The 18,793-nt window shown below is 33.7% G+C and overlaps 1 long non-coding RNA gene and 2 pseudogenes across 3 annotated transcripts; 2 read left to right on the forward strand and 1 right to left on the reverse strand.

The window, feature by feature from the left end:
* Nucleotides 1–14: 14 nt before the first annotated feature.
* On the reverse strand, nucleotides 15–3,341 carry LOC146920411 (uncharacterized). Its single transcript, XR_015011777.1, has 3 exons — nucleotides 1,808–3,341; nucleotides 1,260–1,475; nucleotides 15–1,064 (listed from the first exon to the last, which is right to left on the reverse strand). It is a non-coding gene; the product is annotated as an uncharacterized LOC146920411 (long non-coding RNA).
* Nucleotides 3,342–5,502: 2,161 nt separating this feature from the next.
* On the forward strand, nucleotides 5,503–18,402 carry LOC146920412 (WAT1-related protein At4g19185-like; annotated as a pseudogene). The gene is made up of 8 exons (XR_015011778.1): nucleotides 5,503–5,831; nucleotides 14,828–14,890; nucleotides 14,984–15,100; nucleotides 15,308–15,593; nucleotides 15,701–15,767; nucleotides 16,580–16,668; nucleotides 17,101–17,252; nucleotides 17,774–18,402. The product of XR_015011778.1 is annotated as a WAT1-related protein At4g19185-like (transcript).
* LOC146920413 (WAT1-related protein At4g19185-like) lies at nucleotides 8,268–10,992 on the forward strand (annotated as a pseudogene). The gene is made up of 7 exons (XR_015011780.1): nucleotides 8,268–8,354; nucleotides 8,468–8,530; nucleotides 8,623–8,739; nucleotides 8,956–9,241; nucleotides 9,328–9,483; nucleotides 9,926–10,077; nucleotides 10,569–10,992. The product of XR_015011780.1 is annotated as a WAT1-related protein At4g19185-like (transcript).
* Nucleotides 18,403–18,793: the final 391 nt, after the last annotated feature.

Consider the following 18,793-nt stretch of genomic DNA (forward strand, 5'->3'; position numbering starts at 1 on the left):
AACCAACTTGCTTCCTCATCATAATGTGTAGCTCTATCTGCTTTTCAATCCCATTTTTTTATCCTAAACAAATGAGTGAACTTGAGAAAATTTACTTATGGAACTTGATAAGATTTTTTAGTTGAGAGAGATGAAATCAGATCCAATTCATTAATAATAACGTGGATGTGAGTGAAGTTGAGAATGCAATGTGGATGTGAGTAATGTTAAAGAAGTCAATGTAGATGTTCATGTTAATAGACCCAATAAGCTTTTGAGTGAGACCATGTGGATGAGTGTCACTCAAAAATCCTAAATTCATGCAATACTCCATCTACTAAAATATATCAATTAGGCTACTATAATCCAATTTGTGTGATAATCATGTATAACCCTTGTTCCAATGTATGAAACTCTTCATTGTCATAATTTTCATGTAAAATGTTACTTCTCAGAACAAATCCTTTGTGAGTTGTTCAACAAGATCATTAGTTATAAGACATTCTATCTCTGTTTCCAATATATTGATCTCATCATTGCTTATTCCAGACTAAGGGATTGAACTCAAGTGTTGAACCACCTAAGTATAAAGTGAATAAAGAGATATATCAGGTGAAGGACATGACGAAACACCGATATTTTCCCATACTAACTTCAATAGTTCCTTCCCTTGAGGTGGCAGCAACTTGGAAGAGTTGCATAATTTTCTTCTGAATCTAGACAATGTCAACGGTGGTCCAAGACCAACCGAAAGTGATTCATTTAACAAATCAAGCAAAATCTTGTGGTCTAGTTTGTTCTCACTTTGATCCTTCATAGAATTTTCATCATTCTCCTTGATCATTTTCTTATGAAATTCTTCCACTTCTTCAAAAACAGAATTTCCAATAGGCTTTGCATATGTGTCCCTCTTAACGAAGATTTATTCCAAGAACTAAAGTATAAACCAGAAGCAACAAGAAAATCTTTTATGTAAGATTTTGCTGGATCATTTAGTTGCACCAATTCAGACTCAGAATGTTTCTGTTTTATAGTGAATTCCTCAACATCATCAGAATCAAGTTGATTGAATTGTCTCTATAGCTCTGTCAAATCAACAAGCAAAGAGATCTATCAGAAAGAGTTTGACAAAATATTCACACTGCATTGAAAAAAAATATTATTTGTTGATATAATTGCACGTGAAGTAAAAACATTATAAAACAACATTAACCGCCTTTTCTTGAATCAAAACGATGGTCTCATTGCTCAATGCTTGAAGCTTAAGAATTTTATTGTACCATTTAAACCAGAGCTGATGTCTCTGAAAACTTGTGGCACACCAGTATTGTCTCTTGATGACAAATTGGGAGTTGATATTGGATTTAAATATTCGATTAGCCTCCAAAAGTCCTCATGAACACTGATGCACACAGATGCAGGACTAGGAGGTACCTCAGTCTAGTTCTCCCAAAGAGCATATAGCAGGAAATCAAATGATTTTTTGTACAACAACTCTGTTCAAAATATAAAGGTCATCATGGTCAACAATTAAAAATACTCCGTCCGTTCCTTTTTATTGCCATTTTAAGATTGTTTACACATAGTAAGAAAACCAATAAATTTTGTTATTTTTAATGAAATTATTTCTTTTTCTATAACACCCTTAACTTTTTATTATCTTGTTCTATCTTCTTATCCCTCCGCAATAAACAGTTAAGAGTATTATTGACAAAATAATAGTAATGCTGCATTGAGATTTGAAAACAACAAATAAATAAGAACAAATTATTTTGCAGAAGTGACAGTTAAAATGGAATGAGGAATGGAGGGAGTATGATGAACTTACATGTCTCTAACCACCGCAGTTCATAAGAATGTGTCGGACGGTATTCAGTGCCATGTGATTCTGCCATTGATTGATTTCTCTTACAAAAAATCCTCCCTCTTAGAGCAAAACTGTGTCTCAAATTTGAGACCTTTTCTTTAATATTATTAAATCTCTCTTTTTCTGTTTTTTAACATCAAGAGACATATAGTTTCAACTGCTTCATGCTTCCTCCGAATATGTGCCCCGGTTAAAATGTGTCGGTCCTCTGGAAGAAGCTTTCAGAATGATGTTCCTGATCTTGATACAGGAGCAGACAAGGGTCTTACAAGGTTCCTTGGAGACAACAACTCCCTGTGGAACAATATGCTGCTGTCTTCTGTTCATTGTGATAGATGGATTAAACGTGGTGAACACGAGTTAGCTAAACTGATAGAGGATTTTGTGCCTCAAGTTCCACTTGATGATCATTCAACTACTTCCAACTTCCCTGCACCTTGGAACTATGGTACTCCCCCTCAAAAACGCCCTTCCTTTCTGAAAACATTTGGCACTACAATAGTGGCTCTAAACCTATACATGTAGCTTTTCCTTCTGCTCCTTCATCGCATATGATGCTAAAGCCACCAGCTGCTTCCCCTTTGTCCTCAAGCCTTCATTGCTAACACTTATCCTTCAGCTTCAATGTGCTGGTATCCAAATGTTGGTGCTTCCAATCATGTCACTTCAGCTCATTTCTTATTGCATCTATCACTGATAGACACATAGTTCTTCTCGTGTTTGCCTCAATCAGTAATACAAGGTGTTTGAAAGGTAAGGTATCCATTTTACAACTAAGCACCAAAGCTGCATCTTCAAGCCATACTGAGGAAATTTTTATCCCAACCAACAAAGTTTTGTGAAAGTTAACTCCGAGACCAACAACCACCAGTTCAAATAAAAGTAGGTTTGCCTTAATAACACAAAAGTAGGTTTTATAACTTTTTGGTGGATAATTATTGAAGTGATCTAAAATTTGTTCATAAAAAAATTGTTTTACATCTTCATTTAAACTGAGGTTTGTAGGGGCAAACACTTTGGTTGTTCTCCATACAACAAATGGACACAACCTTGGAATAGAAAAGAAGTTATGTGGATAATGTGTTAAACTCCTTCATTTGGCGCTTGTTGTATCTCGACATTTTCAATTCTTCACACAAATGAATCAATGAAAGCATAGCAGATTAACCATCAATCAGAACAAACACACTTACTGGTTTTTGTGTTTGAACAAACTTTGTTGTGTGTGCGTGTGTCTCTTCAAAATTACATGAACATATTATCCGTGATTTTGCAGTAAAAAAATGTAAAATCAGTGATATTCAAAGATTAGTATGTGAATGTTTCGGATTGATAGATGCATGTACTACTACTTCCGTTATAATTATGTTGTAATTTTTTTTTTTTGTCAACTAGGGTGTTCGGGGTCCAGTCCTACATATAATAATGCATGTCACCAACTGAGTTATGCTCACGGGGATATTGCAGTTTTTATTTGGTGCGATTGTTTTTTCAAAATTTGGTTGTTCTCCATACAACAAATACACTTTGTAAAAAATTTGGTTTTGGTCCTTCAGTCAAGTCCAAGTTAAAAAAGAAAAAACCAAAACTAACGGTGTGCCATGTGGACCAATCATTCCACGCCACGTGGCACACTAAAAGGCAAAATTTTCAGATTAAAATATTCCAAAGTTTTCGTATTAGTCCATGCCTTCAACATCTCTGCACATTGGTATTGGTCCCTGAACCCTTTATTTTTTTATTTTTAATTTTTCAATATCTTCCAATGATATTATCATGTTTATTCTTGTTTTGTTCTTTATTTTTTATTGAGAATAATTCTAAAAAAAAAAAAAACTCCCCTAACAAATTTATAAAAAATAAAATATTTTTTTAAGTTTAAATCACCAATATGGATCCTTCAATAATGGTAAATCACCTTCAAAGTTTAAATCACTATTATTTGTGCAATATGACAGTGGTGAGTCGTATGGCCATCAGGCAAACACAACATTACTAAAAGGGAACAAAAATAGGTCGTGAGAGTGGTTAGCCGTTAAACATGTAAATTTAAAATGATGGTCATGTTGTATTTTTGAGTAATTATTAAATATTTAAGAATTTATTTATTAATAGGAATCATTTCCTGAGTAAATTACACTCTAAGGTGTGTTTGGTTTGCAAAACAGTAAGTACTAGACAGAACAGTACAAGATAGAACAACACAACACAAGGTAGAACAACACATGACAAATTTTTATATGATTGAATTATTTTTTTGTTTTATACAATTTTTGGGGGACGAAATGCTATTTTGGTATTTTAGACAACTTGTACGTGGGACAAAAAAGTTGTGTATATTTTTGTCCTGTCCCTTGCCTCCAGTTTGTCTTGTACCTGAAACAGTTTTACAAATCAAACACAAGATAACTTGAGTTGTTCTGTCATATGCTTCATTTTTTAGCAAATCAAACGCACCCTAAGAGAACCTTAATTTATCTTTCCTTTCCATTTTATGTTAAAATATACATTATCTTCCCTTGCAAAGTAAATATATATGAAAAAATATAATCCCCAATGATAATTAAATTTAAGTATTTTATTAATTTGATGATTTTTGAATATAACATATAATTTTAATTAGCTTATTTCATCAATTTCAATAATTTGTCTAATATTCCCCGTGAACATAGCTCAGTTGGCAGTAGGGACGTCACTGTTAGAGAAAAAAGACGATGCAATAAGATTAAAGCTTAATCTTTCATTAAAAATGTTTTTTATTTTATTTTATCAGAATTATTCTCCATGAAAATAATGACCAAAATAATAATAAAACATAATAATATCATTGAAATATTTAAAAAAGAAAAAGAAAAAAAAGTTTCATGGACTAATACCAAAGTGTGGGGACTAATAACAAAAAGTGTTGAAAATGCATGAACTAATAATGAATTGAAAAATCGGAATATTTTAATTATAAAAATTTTGTCTTTTAGTGTGATATGTGGCATAAAATGATTGGTCCACGTGGCAAACCGTTAATTTTAGTTTTTTTTAAACTTGGACTTAATAGAAGGACCAAAGTCAAATTTTTTACAAAGTGCAGGGACCAATGTAAAAAATAATGCAGGGACTAATGTCAAAATCTAGTGAAAGTGGATGAACTAATGACATATTTAAGTCTTTTATTAAAATAACTAATGATTAGAATAAGACACCAAAGTCGTAATTCTCACAATACACTCAAAATATAAGGGACGATACATATTCACTTTTTATTTTAGTAAAATAAAATATTTTCTTAAAAGTTGTGTATTTTCTTCTATTTTTGACGGGAAAGTTGTGTATTTTGATATTTTAAAAATTTGAAAATGTATCTTCTTAAATGTTTGTTATTTGAACAACCTTTTATATGACAACCTATAAGATTATCATAAATTTGTAAAGAAAAGTAGATATTGATACGAAAATCAAAACAATAGAGATAAAATAAAAACATAATATATGAATATTAAAGAAAAAGTTATCACAATTATTTTTCTTGTTTTTAATACAATACTACCTTTTACGTAATTCATATTATAAGTTCTTAACTTGTGACTTTTATAAATAGTACAGTATGTGTTTAATTTATTGCCTTTTTCAGCTATGGAAGCATCCTTGATCAAACTTGTCTGTCGGATCAATATCAATAATTAATGTCAGCACGTTTACAACGCTACAAGTCAAAGGTTCTAGATAACATTGGTGTTTTATTTTTGTGAACCTAAAAAACTGATGAAATTGAAAATGAAGCAACAATATAGTTGTGAGTTGTAATGGCAACAATGGGTGGTGAGACTTTGAAGGCCCATCTGGGCATGGTAGTTGTACAGCATTTCAATGGTGGATACTTTGTTATTACCAAAGTAGCCCTCAATGAAGGAGTCAACCAGTTAGTCTTCTGCTTCTATAGAGATCTCATTGCCCTCCTCATTCTTTCTCCTATTGCTTTTTTCAAAGAAAAGTAAGCAAGCTATCTTCCTTTCATTATTTACTCTTTTTTTTTTTTGACAGTAACCCGTTATTTACTTATTTTGCTTTATATAATATATTGCATCATACAAAGGATATTATAGTAAAATTCATATTAATTTTTCACATTTAACTAACCATCAATATGAATATTATCGTGGCCTTGTCAAAAAAAATGAATATTATCGTGGTATAATGACTGGTTCTGTATATCCTATCAACAGCTTGAAATGTTTTTTTACCTTCTTAGTAGACAAGAGAAAACAATCAAAGCTTTTTCTCACTAGATAGGATCGGATTCACTGTTTAGCACCAATACTTTTTGATATAAAGTGTGTCTAGTGTTTGGCACTGAAATACATGATTATATTTATTAATTCATTTTCTTAAATTATTGTAAAGGCAACAGTGGAGAATCTTTGGACTTTGAAAGCGTTGTTGAGGGGTTTTGAAATGGCATCCGGGTTGAAGGTTAATTTTTTAAAAAGTTGTTTGATTGGGGTGAATGTGGAAAGAGGTTTTTTAGATATGGCTTGTGAATTTTTGAATTGTAGTGAAGGTTGCCTCCCTTTCAAATATTTAGGCTTACCAGTAGGGGCAAATCCCGGTAGAGCCGTAACTTGGCAACTGCTATTGGACTTATAATCGAGTGGACTAAATAATTGGGAAAATAAGTTCATTAGTCTTGGTGGTAGGATTGTGCTCCTCAATTCGGTGTTGAACTCAATTCCAATTTTCTTTTTGTCGTTTATGAAGATGCCTTTGAAGGTGTGGAGGAGGATTGCGACAATTCAAAGGGAGTTTCTTTGGGGGGTGGGGGGTGGGGGGGTGAGGTGGAGTGTGGTGTGTAAACCAAAAGAGGAAGGTGGTTTGGGGTGAGGGACGTGTAACGGTGGTGAATTTGAGTCTACTAGTGAAGTGGAAATGGAGGTTAATTAATGGGGGAAATGCTCTTTGGAAGGAAGTGTTGGTGGAGAAATATGGTACCTCATGTGTTGGGTTGGTGGTGGAAGAGGATTATGTGTGGCCGGTGCATACTTCGCGATGGTGGAGGGATATGGTGGGTTTGGATGAATCAAATTGGTTCAATTCCGAACTCTCTAGAAAAGTGGGAAATGGTGCGAATACGAGATTTTGGGAAGTGCCTTGGAGGGGCGATTTTGCGTTCCGGCATAAATATCCAAGACTTTTCTCTTTATCGAACCAAAAGGAGGCGTGTGTCGGTGATTTGGGGGATTTTAATACAACGGAAACCAATTGGTTGTTTTCTTGGAGACGCCCTCTTTTTGTTTGGGAGAATGAGCTATTAATGGAGTTGTTAGAGGATTTGGAAGGTTTTAGAGGGTCTCTTGAGGAGGATGTTTGGTGGTGGAGGTTGGAAGATAATGGTGGTTTTATGGTGAAATCTATGTATAAGAAATTGGAGGGTTTGATGCTTGAGGAGTGTTCTATATGGGAAGAGCAAGGGAGGATGTTTACTCATATTTGGAAGAGTTCGACTCCGGCAAAAGTGGTCGCGTTCTCTTGGAAGCTTCTCCATGATAGGATTCCAACAAAATTTAATCTATCGCATAGGCAAATTCTACCGCCGGAGAGCTCATTAACGTGTTTTGTGTGAAGGGACTATGGAGACGGCAAATCATTTGTTTATCCATTGTGTGTTTACCATGGGGGTGTGGAATGGACTGTTGAGATGGGTTGGTTTTAATTTTCTGCCTCAGCCGAATCTGTTCAGCCATTGGGACTGCTGGAGTGATGCCGCGAGTAATAATAAGATGCGAGTAATAATAGGATGCGTAAAGGTTACCGGGTGATTTGGCATGCTGCTGTTTGGAGTATTTGGTGGGCAAGAATGATCAGATTTTCAATAATACAATTGCCGAGGCGGAAGAGATTGTGGAGGCTATAAAGGTGCTGTCATGGAGATGGACTTTGTCTCGTCTAAAGGTATCGGCTTGCCTTTTCTACGAATGGTGTTGGAACCCAAAAGAGTGTCTTTTGCGGTAAGGGAGTTTCGGAGCGCATTGTGGAGGTTGAGGCTGGGGTATGCGGCGTCTGTTGGTACCTGTTATGGTTTTCAAAAGTTTGTATATGGCAGCCTCATTTTTCTGTTTTGTAGCTGGGCAGTTCAGCGCTTCTGCTGTTTCTGTTTTTAGGCTAGGCTCCTGATATGTCCTGTAATTTCTGTTAAGCACTGCTGCTGTTTTTTTGTGTTTTGGTAGGCCGGGTGTGGGGTTTAGCTGTTTGGGGATTTCTGGTTTTTCAGTACCCTTTGTTATTGTTTTTGCTGCCCGCAAATCGTGTTGTGCGCCTTGCACACTCTGGTTGTGAATAAAATTTGCTGATTCTAACAAAAAAAATAAATTATTATTAGTAGTAGTATCGGCATATTAGTGTGTTTGAATGTTGAGTGTATCAGAGCTTCATAGTTGCATGTATTAAACTATCTATGCTGCAACTGTTCCATCAAAAATCACATCTAATGACATCATTTAACACCAAATTCATCTTAATGGTTTGTCCCAAAGTTTTGCACTTTTGTACCCATTATTTTATGAGTTAGGAATTAGGATATTGCTCACTTTATTTCTATTGTAAGTTTCCTAATTATATACAATGTGACTATAGACAGACAAGGCCACCCATTACTAAGCAGCTATTCATGTCATTCTTCTTTCTTGGATTAATTGGGTAAGGTCCTTGCAATAGCATCTCATTTCCTTTTTTTTCTTATATACTAATGACATGCTAGTGATACATTTTGGTTGTTGATTTATGATCAGGATATTTGGCAGCCAGGTGTTGTTTCTTTATGGTTTAGGTTATACAAATCCAACTTATGCCTCTGCCTTACAGCCTTCTATTCCTGTCTTTACCTTTCTACTTGCTGTCATCATGGGGTCAGCTTCACGCTTATCAATTTCTACTTTCAGTCTTTTATGTATTTCTTATCAATGTATCAAAAAGAATTGGACTATTAGTCCTTTTTTTTTGCAAAGCACATAGGCACAAATGCACATTCATAATTATAGTGCAGAAATCTCTACATGAATAAAATTATTCCAATACACTTATGCATAAAGTAATGACATAGTTTAATAATCTTATGTATGCAGTGTAGAAAGACTGAATCTGCAGAGTTTTGAAGGTCTGACTAAGGTTGGAGGGACTGTTATATGTGTTTCCGGTGCCATATTTATGGCTTTGTACCGCGGTCCATCGTTGATAGGATATACCAAACCAGTGATTATACCACATAATGAAATAATTGTCAGTGGTCAGCCAGAGCCTTTTGGATGGTTGATTACTGGTTTACTGAATCTTGGATTAGAAAATTTGGAACTTGGAGTTATGTTCTTGATAGGTAACTGCACATGCATGGCTGCTTTCCTAGCCATTCAGGTATCTATCTTTTTTGTTATATCCATTAAGTGACTGTTGATATCAATGGCAAGTTTAACTTATTTCCAAAAACTAATTTTTTTCAGGGGCAGGTACTAAAAAAGTATCCTGCAAATCTATCTGTGACAGCATATTCATTCTTCTTTGGTGTTGTACTAATGGCGATAGTCTCGTTATTCATGACTAATTTATCATCTGACTGGATTTTGACACAATCAGAAATCCTTGCGGTTGTTTATGCTGTGAGTCACTACATATGATTTTAAATCAATATAATGAACCCTTATTAGCCATTTCTGTTGAAGATCATTTTGTTCATTTCACTTTTTGGAACTATTTTGGCCACTGTCGTGCTTGGCTAATTTTAGAGAACAAAATCCTCAAAATCACTAAGCAAATTTCTGTGAAACATTCACAGGCAATAAGGCATGTTATAGTTTATTTCTATTAATTAAGCAAGAATGCATATTAAGAGTGTTGGTGAAAATTGTATTTAGGTAAATACGTCCCAAGGAAGTGTACAGAGAAATGAAAACTACTAGAGTAAAACAACTTCAGTTTTTTCCTAAAGGATGAAAATCTTGATATTATTATCCTCTGTTCCGACAGATACTTTTATCTTCTAATAGATAATTTAGTGATTTTTAACATGTGGATTGTGACATATTGTCCTTATTTGTTCAGGGAACTATTACATCTGCCTTTAATTATGCAGTCATGAGTTGGAGCAACAAGATTTTAGGGCCAACTCTGATTGCCCTTTACATTCCACTTCAACCTGGATTTGCTGCCATATTGTCTCAGATATTCCTTGGAAGTCCAATTTACTTGGGAAGGTATAGTATAGTATAGCTCCTTTTACTTCTGATTATTGATTGATTCATGCTCTCTATTCTAACTTGACTTAATGACCACTAAGCTATTCGCTATGTTCAAACAGATTGTGCAAGATAGGACTTAATAAGAGATTTTTCTGGATAAACAACATAATTAAGTGCTTATAGCATAAACCCTTATTATATAAAAAATGTTTATGTGTAAGCTATTTCTATAACAAAAGGTAAAATATAAGCTATAAGTGGTTTTCATAAGCTCTGGAGAGCTTATGAAAATAAGTTGAAAACAACTATGGACATGTCATTAGCTGGTTCCATATGTTCTCTCAAGCAATTTCACAAGTCCTTATATCAGTAGATATATAACCTCAAAACAGCCAATCTAAACAAACTCTTAATCAAGTTTTTCCTCTTTCTATAACATGCATTTTGAAATTTTGTTATTGAGAAATTTCTTACTATTCTTACTTTTATAATCCATGTGACAACAGTATCATAGGGGGGTCTTTGATCATTGCTGGACTTTATACTGTTACCTGGGCATCTTTCAAACAAAGACAGGCAACTGTTGGAATTATTTCTCACGACTCTTGTATCTCTGAACCACTTATTATTCATGAAAAAAGTGCACCATAGAGGTAATATATTTTCAGTGCATGAATCATAGAATGTCGATAAAGGACGGCCTAGTGTACGAGCCTTTAGCCAAGCGAGTGGAGTCTGGGAACAGTAAATGTGCACGGTAGAGGTTGTTTTTATAATTTGAATGTGTGACTTCTAGATCACAAGACACCAACTTTATCATTGTGAAAAGACTCGCCCGCTAAATCATAATGTAAATCCTTGTAAAAGATTGGTTCTTTGAGTGTGATTCTTTAATCGGTAAATCTGCGTTGAATGTTGTTTTATAACAAACTGTCCATGTTAATTGTTAAATACAGTTTAATTTTTTGAGGTTGTTGAATGCAATGTAACTCTATCTACATAGTGGAACCAAGTTGCATCCTCGTCATAATTTGTAACTCTATCTGATTTTCAATCCCATTTCTTCCTGGAAATAGTGTTAGTTATGTTACCCTTTTATATCACTATGTTCAATTTTATCCTAAACAAAAGAGTTAACTTAAGAAAATTAACTTATGGAACTTGATAAGTTTTTTTGGTTGAGAGAGATGAAATCAGATCAATTCATTATTAATAATGTGGATTTGAGTAATGTTAAAGAAGTCATTCTGGATGTTCATGTTAATAGACCCAATAAAATTTTCACTTTTGAGTGAGACCATGTGGATGAGTGTCACTCAAAAGCCTATATTCCACAACTGAAAGTGATTCATTTAACAAATCAAGAAAAATCTTATTGTCTAGTATGTTCTCAGTTTGATCCTTAATAGAATTTTCATCATTCTGCTTGATCAATTTCTTATGAGATTCTTCCACTTCTTCAAAAACAGAATTTCTAATAGGCTTTGCATATGTGTCCCTCTTAACAAAGATTTATTCCAAGAACCAAAGTATAAACCAGAAGCAACAAGTAAATCTCTTATGTAAGATTCTGCTGGATCATTTAGTTACACCAATTCAGACTCGGAAGGTTTTTGTTTCATAGAGAATTCCTCAACATAATCAGAATCAAGTTGATTGAGTTGTCTCCTTAGCACTGTCAAATCAACAAGCATAGAGATTTACCAGAAAGGTCATCATGGTCAACAGGTAAAAAATACTCCGTCCGTTCATTTTTATTGTTGTTTTAAGATTATTTACACATAATAAGAGAACTAGTAAATTTCGTTACTTTTGATGAAATTATTTCTTTTTCTATTATACTCTTAAATTTTTATTATCTTGTTCTATCTATTTATCCCTTTGCAATATTGACAAAATAATAGTTAATGTTGCATTAAAATTTAAAAACAACAAATAGTATGAAAGAATTCTTCTGCAGAAGAGACAGTTAAAAAGGAATGAGGATTGGAGAGGGAGTATGATGCACTTACATGTCTCTCACCACCGTTGTTCATAAGAACTGTTGGACCATTTTGATATCTCTCATTGTCGGACGGTATTAAGGGCCATGTGATTCTAGCATTGATTGATATCTCTTGCCGAAAATCCCCCCTCTTAAAGCAAAACTGTATCTCAAATTGGAGACTTTCTCTTTAATATTATTAAATCTCTCTCTTTTTTCTGTTTTTTAACATCAAGAGACATAGTTTCAACTACTTCCAAGTTTCCTCTGAATATGAGCCCCGGTTAAAATGTGTTGGTCCTCTAGAAGAAGCTTTCCAAATTATTTTCCTGATCTTGATACAGGAGCAGACAATGACCTTACAAGGTTCCTTGAAGACAACAACTTCATTTGAGGAACAATATATGTTGCTGTCTTGTTCACGCCTGAAGGATCTATTCATGGTTATAGATGGATTATACATGGTGTACATGAGTTAGCTAAACTGATAGAGGATTTTATGCCTCAAGTTCCACTTGATGATCATTCAACTACTTCCAAGTTCCTTGCACCGATATTGGTATAAAGATGTAGTGTGAGTGCTTGAGTGTATTTTCTTTGCTTTTGAAGATATATGCTTCTTATATGTACTCTTTGAGAAATTATGTCATGTTTGAGTGCAATATTTTGGTCTTGGAAGTGCTGAAAAATTTGCTATTTATAGATAATGTTGGACTTTTTGAATCTTGGACAACAAACCAAAGTATATTTGTTAAATTTCCTATAATCAAGTGTAGAATTCAGAGCCTTGAAGGACAAGTTGCATGGTTCTGATGCATGAGTCTCAACCATTGTTCTGATGTCTTGATTTGAACTTGATTCTCAAGTATTTAACTCAATTTTAGGTTGTGATGAATTAATTCTGATGTGATGAATTTTAGTAAAGAAAAAATGGAAGCATCAGGAAGTTATGTGGTTAATGTGTTAAAATCCTTCATTTGGTGCTTGTTGGATCTCAACATTTCGATTCTTCACACAAAATCCTCCACAAATGAATCAATGAAATTATAACAGATTAACCATCAATCGGAACAAACACACTAGTTTTTGTTTTTGAACAAACTTTGTTGTGTGTGCGTGTGTCTGTCTCTTTTTTTCATGGGTGTTTGGGTTAAAACATTCATGAATATAGTGTGGAAATAACTAATAAGATCATGTCGGTTTATTTTAATTCAGTGATCAAATTGGATGCTACACCGTGAGTTGAAGTAGCCCAAAGTACTTTGTATTCTTATATGCTTCTTGACTAAAAGGTATGGACTAATTTTATGGATGAAATTTTTTAGAAAGACCAATAACTAAAAGAGTGGTGCTATATATAGCGAACCACTTCCTTGCGAATTCCTAGCGAAACTTATTTCAACGTATATATTTCACACTCTGTTGTACTTGACTATAATAAATCACCGTCAAAATATTAATAAAAAAACACCACCATAAAAGCACCGTCGTTGTTAATTGCATATTCAAGTTTTAACAAAACACCGTATCAACCTCACTCTTACAAGTTTTTAGCTTGATCAGTTGAACACCTTACAAACAGTGAACAAAAGAAGAGTAAGATAAGAACCAACAATTTTTTGGCAACTTAGAAGCATTAGTTTCCAGCAAAACAAGTAAAATTAAAATCAAAATTAAAGTAAATAACTAATTAATGTGTGAACAACTTGGAAGCCGTGACAGTGAGTTTGAAGCCATGGCAGCAAACTACTTAAGAAGAGAGTGGAAGATGAAAGGAAGATGTGACTGAAACTGAATTATTAAATTAAATAATATTAAATAATGCATGCAAGTTATCCTATTTCAATTCTTTCCTTTACATAACGGTTAAATATATTTTTGATACATATAAATATATCAATTTTCCATTTTAGCTCCTCTGAAAATTTCTTTCAACTTTTAATCCTTGTAAAATTTTCAATCACTACTTTTGGTCCATATTTTTAAGTCTATTGAAAGAAAGAAAACAAGGTTAAATAATTGTTTAATTATTTACCTGGAGAGGAATATAATTTTTTGTTTCTCTTAAATTCTCTCTATTGACGCTAATCCTATTTTGAGGTGTGTGAGAGACTTTGAATGTGAGTTTCTTCCCTGCCATTTTTTTTTACAGAGTGATATTTTTAATGATGTTAAAAATGAGAACCATTTAATATGTCCAGAATACGATAAATTGTAGAAACACAATTATGGTGTATTTTTATACATTTAAAAATAAAATAGTGTGTTGGTCTATATACACACACACGCACACACACAATGCCTCCACCATTTAAAATTCCTGGATCCGTCCCTAGATTCGACAAAGTTTTACGTTGCCTACCGAGGCCTAACACAACCCTCTCCTTTTACCCGGGCTTGGGACCGGCCTTAACAGGATTAACTAGACTACTAACTTAAAAAAAGAGAAAAAAAAAAAACTCAATAACATAAGCCCTATGCATCAACAAGAAACATCGAGCGATATACTCAATGATTTTTTTTTTAGATATACTCAATGATATAAACTCAAAATATTCAATATTCTGACATAGAAAATCATAGATGCATGTATTAAACTATGTATGCTACGATTGTTCCATAAAAAATCACATCTAATGAGAGATCATTTAACACCAAATTCATCTTAACGGCTTGACCCCATGTTTTGTACTTCTGTACACTTTTATTGAGTTAGGAGTTAGGATATTGTTCACTTTATTTCTATTGTAAGTTTCCTAATTATATACAATGTGACTATAGACAGACAAGGCCACCCATTACCAAGCAGATATTCATGTCATTCTTCTTTCTTGGATTAATTGGGTAAGGTCCTTGCTATAGCATCTTATGTCCTTTTTTTTCCCTCATACTAATGGCATGCTAGTGATACTTTTTTGGTTGTTGATTTATGATCAGGATATTTGGCAGCCAGGTGTTGTTTCTTTATGGTTTAGGTTATACAAATCCAACTTATGCCTCTGCCTTACAGCCTTCTATTCCTGTCTTTACCTTTCTACTTGCTGTCATCATGGGGTCAGCTTCACTCTTATCAATTTCTACTTTCAGTCTTTTATGTATTTCTTATGAATGTATCAAAAAGAATTTGACTATTAGTCCATTTTTTTGTAGAACACATATGCACATTCATAATTGTAGTGCAGAAATCTCTACATGAATAAAATTATCCCAATACACTTATGCATTAAGCAATGACATAGTTTAATAATCTTATGTATGCAGTGTAGAAAGGTTGAATCTGCAGAGTTTTGAAGGTCTGACTAAGGTTGGAGGAACTGTTATATGTGTTTCTGGTGCCATATTTATGGCTTTGTACCACGGTCCATCGTTGATAGGATATACCGAACCAGTGATCATACCACAGAATGAAATAATTGTCAGTGGCCAGCCAGAGGCTTTTGGATGGTTGATTACTGATTTACAGAATCTTGGAGTAGAAAATTTTGAACTTGGAGTTATGTTCTTGATAGGTAACTGCACAGGCATAGCTGCTTTCCTAGCCATTTAGGTATCTATCTTTTTTCTTATATCCATTAAATGATTTTTTTAATTCATTAAGTGACTGTTGATATCAATGGCAAGTTTAACTTATTTCCAATAACTAATTGTTTTCAGGCGCAGGTGCTAAAAAAGTATCCTGCATATCTATCTGTGACAGCATTTTCATTCTTCTTTGGCGTTGTACTAATGGCTAGGGCTGGCAATGAACCGAACCAACTCGACAATAGTTCGGAACTCGATTCGATAATTAACTCGTTGAACTTGGTTCATGAACCAAATGAGCTGAACTTGAGCTGAAAAATAAGTTCGTTAAATAAATGAGCTAAATTTGAGTTGTATATAGTTCGACTCGGTTGGTTCATGAGCTAGCTCGATATATATTAGTTAATAAGTATTAATAGAGTACAAACTTCCTATGATATTTATGTACTTGTTTGCAGAGGAAATAATACTAATTTGTTTAACAATTAACAATAATTATAATATAAGAGAATGAAAAGAGCAGACGCTAACAACATACTTGTACGGGATTTGAACCAAAGCTATTTGCACTAAATTAGTCCCACATCGGGGAGTTTAACAACATTAGAGAGGAGCAGTAGTTATAAAAGAGAAGCGTATCCTTACCATACTACAAACTATGCTACAGTAGTACTAAAATTAAGTGCTACTACTATTTTCCTTAGTGGTCTTAAAGACCGACTAGGTCAATGATTTTATTTTATTTTTAATTTTTGTTTTTTTTAATAAATTAAAGGGTCAAGATATACATTTTTGACAAACAAAACAAAAAAAAGTTTTGAATTATGTTACTCGAGCAAACGAGTTGAACCTAATGAGCCGAACCGAGTTGTTCGTGAATATTAAACGAGCCAAACTCGAGTTAAAAAAAAGGTTCGTATCGAACTCGAGTCGAGTTTCGAGCTGAGCTGATTCTTATCGAGTCGAGTCGAGCTCAGACGAGTTCGGTTCGACTCGACTCATTTTCAGCCCTACTAATGGCGATAGTCTCGTTATTCATGACGAATTTGTCATCTGACTGGATTTTGACACAATCAGAAATCCTTGCGGTTGTTTATGCTGTGAGTCACTACATATGATTTTAAATCAATATAATGAACCCTTATTAGCCATTTCTGTTGTAGATCATTTTGTCCATTTCTCTTTTTGGAACTATTTTGGCCACTGTCTTGCTTGGCTAATTTCAGAGAACCAAATCCTCAAAATCACTAAGCAAATTTCTGTGAAACATTCAGAAGCAATAAGGCATGTTCTAGTTTATTTCTATTAATTAAGCAAGAATGGATATAAAGAGTGTTGCTGAAAATTGTATTTAGGTAAATACGTCCCAAGGAAGTGAACGGAGAAATGAAAACTACTAGAGTAAAACAACTTCAGTTTTTTCCTAAAGGATGAAAATCTTGATATAATTATCCTATGTTCCAACAGATACTTATAGATAATATAGTGATTTTTAACATGTGGATTGTGACATATTGTTCTTATTTGTTCAGGGAACTATTACATCTGCCATTAATTATGCAGTCATGACTTGGAGCAACAAGATATTAGGGCCAACTCTTGTTGCCCTTTACATTCCACTTCAACCTGCATTTGCTGCCATATTGTCTCAGATATTCCTTGGAAGTCCAATTTACTTGGGAAGGTATAGTATAGCATAGCTCCTTTTCTGATTATTGATTGATTCATGCTCTCTATTCTAACTTGACTTAATGACCACTAAGCTATTCGCTATGTTCAAACAGATTGTGCAAGATAGGACTTAATAAGATGCCTTAGCTAGTTAAACTTGCGGCTTTCCTTGATAAACAACTTAACGAAGCACTTATAGCATAAACGTGTATCATATAAAAAAGGCTTAAGTTAAACTATTTCTATAACAAAAGATAAAATAAAGTCCAATTGTTTTCATATAACCTAAGTTGTTTTCATAAGTTTTGTAAAGCTTATGAAAAGAAGCTGAAAACAACTTATGGACATGTCATTAGATGTTCGGATAAGCTCTCTCAAACAATCTCACAAATCCTTATGTCCGTAGATAAGCTCAAATATGCCAATCTAAACAGACCCTTAATCAAGTTCTTCTGCTTTCTATAACATTCATTCTGAAATTATGTTACCAAGAAATTTCTTATTGGTTCATTTTTATTCTCCATGTGACAACAGTATCATAGGGGGGTCTTTGATCATTGCTGGTCTCTTTGGTGTTACCTGGGCGTCTTATAAAGATAGACAGGCAACTGTTGAAATTTCTTCTCATGACTCTTGGGTTTCTGAACCACATATTCATGAAAAAAGTGCACACCAAAGAGATCATATATTTCCGGGGTCCTCCAGCGCATCCACAGCCGCAAGATCATGTGGTTAAAAGATAAATCATATAATATCGGCAGCTCAGTGCACGAGGTTTCCACCAAGTTGAGTAATTGTATGCAGCCTTACCTCTACAAGCAGAGAAATAAGTTTTTTTTTTCAGGATTTGAATGTGTGATTTCTAGATCACAAGACACAAACCTTGTAATTGTACAAAGACTCGACCTCATAAACCTTGTCATTGTACAAAGATTCGCCCTCTAAATCATAAAATGCAATCTATGTTGAATGTTGTTTTAGGATAAATGTCAGTGTTAATTGTTAAATGCAATTTGTTTTGTTAAGGTTATTGTTGAATGCAATGTTATAATCTACCTAGAGGGTAGCATCCTCATAATAGGACAAAACTATCTGCATTTCCATCCATTTTCTTCCTGTAACCTATTTTATTTTAAGACAAAACTTAGTGATATTTCCTTACATTTTCCGTATGGTTTTTAACTAAACTTATTCACAATTTCATTAAATCCATAATTTTCTCAGTTTGTTATTATAACAGAAAAAAGTATTTTTATTTAGTTAAAAATCATACAAAAAACATCTAAGGAATTGCACCTAAGTGTTGTCTTTTATTTTATTTAGTTAAATTTTATCCCAAAAAACGAGTAAACTTAAGCATAACTTTCTTTTGAAACGGCCAACACTACTAACTAGTTGTTAAGTTATTATTTTCTCCTTCCCCAAAGTTTGATCCTCGGTTTATCAATTCCTTTAACCCTTAGCTCAAACCAATTGAGCTATTCATCCGCCCTTATTAGTAACTCAATATGAGATACTAATACACACAAGATTGCCTCATATGAAAGCAGAATT

The sequence above is a fragment of the Medicago sativa genome, chromosome 5 (genome assembly GCF_051527215.1).
Source record: "Medicago sativa cultivar Bolivia chromosome 5, Bolivia_mono, whole genome shotgun sequence".
Classification (NCBI taxonomy): domain Eukaryota; kingdom Viridiplantae; phylum Streptophyta; class Magnoliopsida; order Fabales; family Fabaceae; genus Medicago; species Medicago sativa.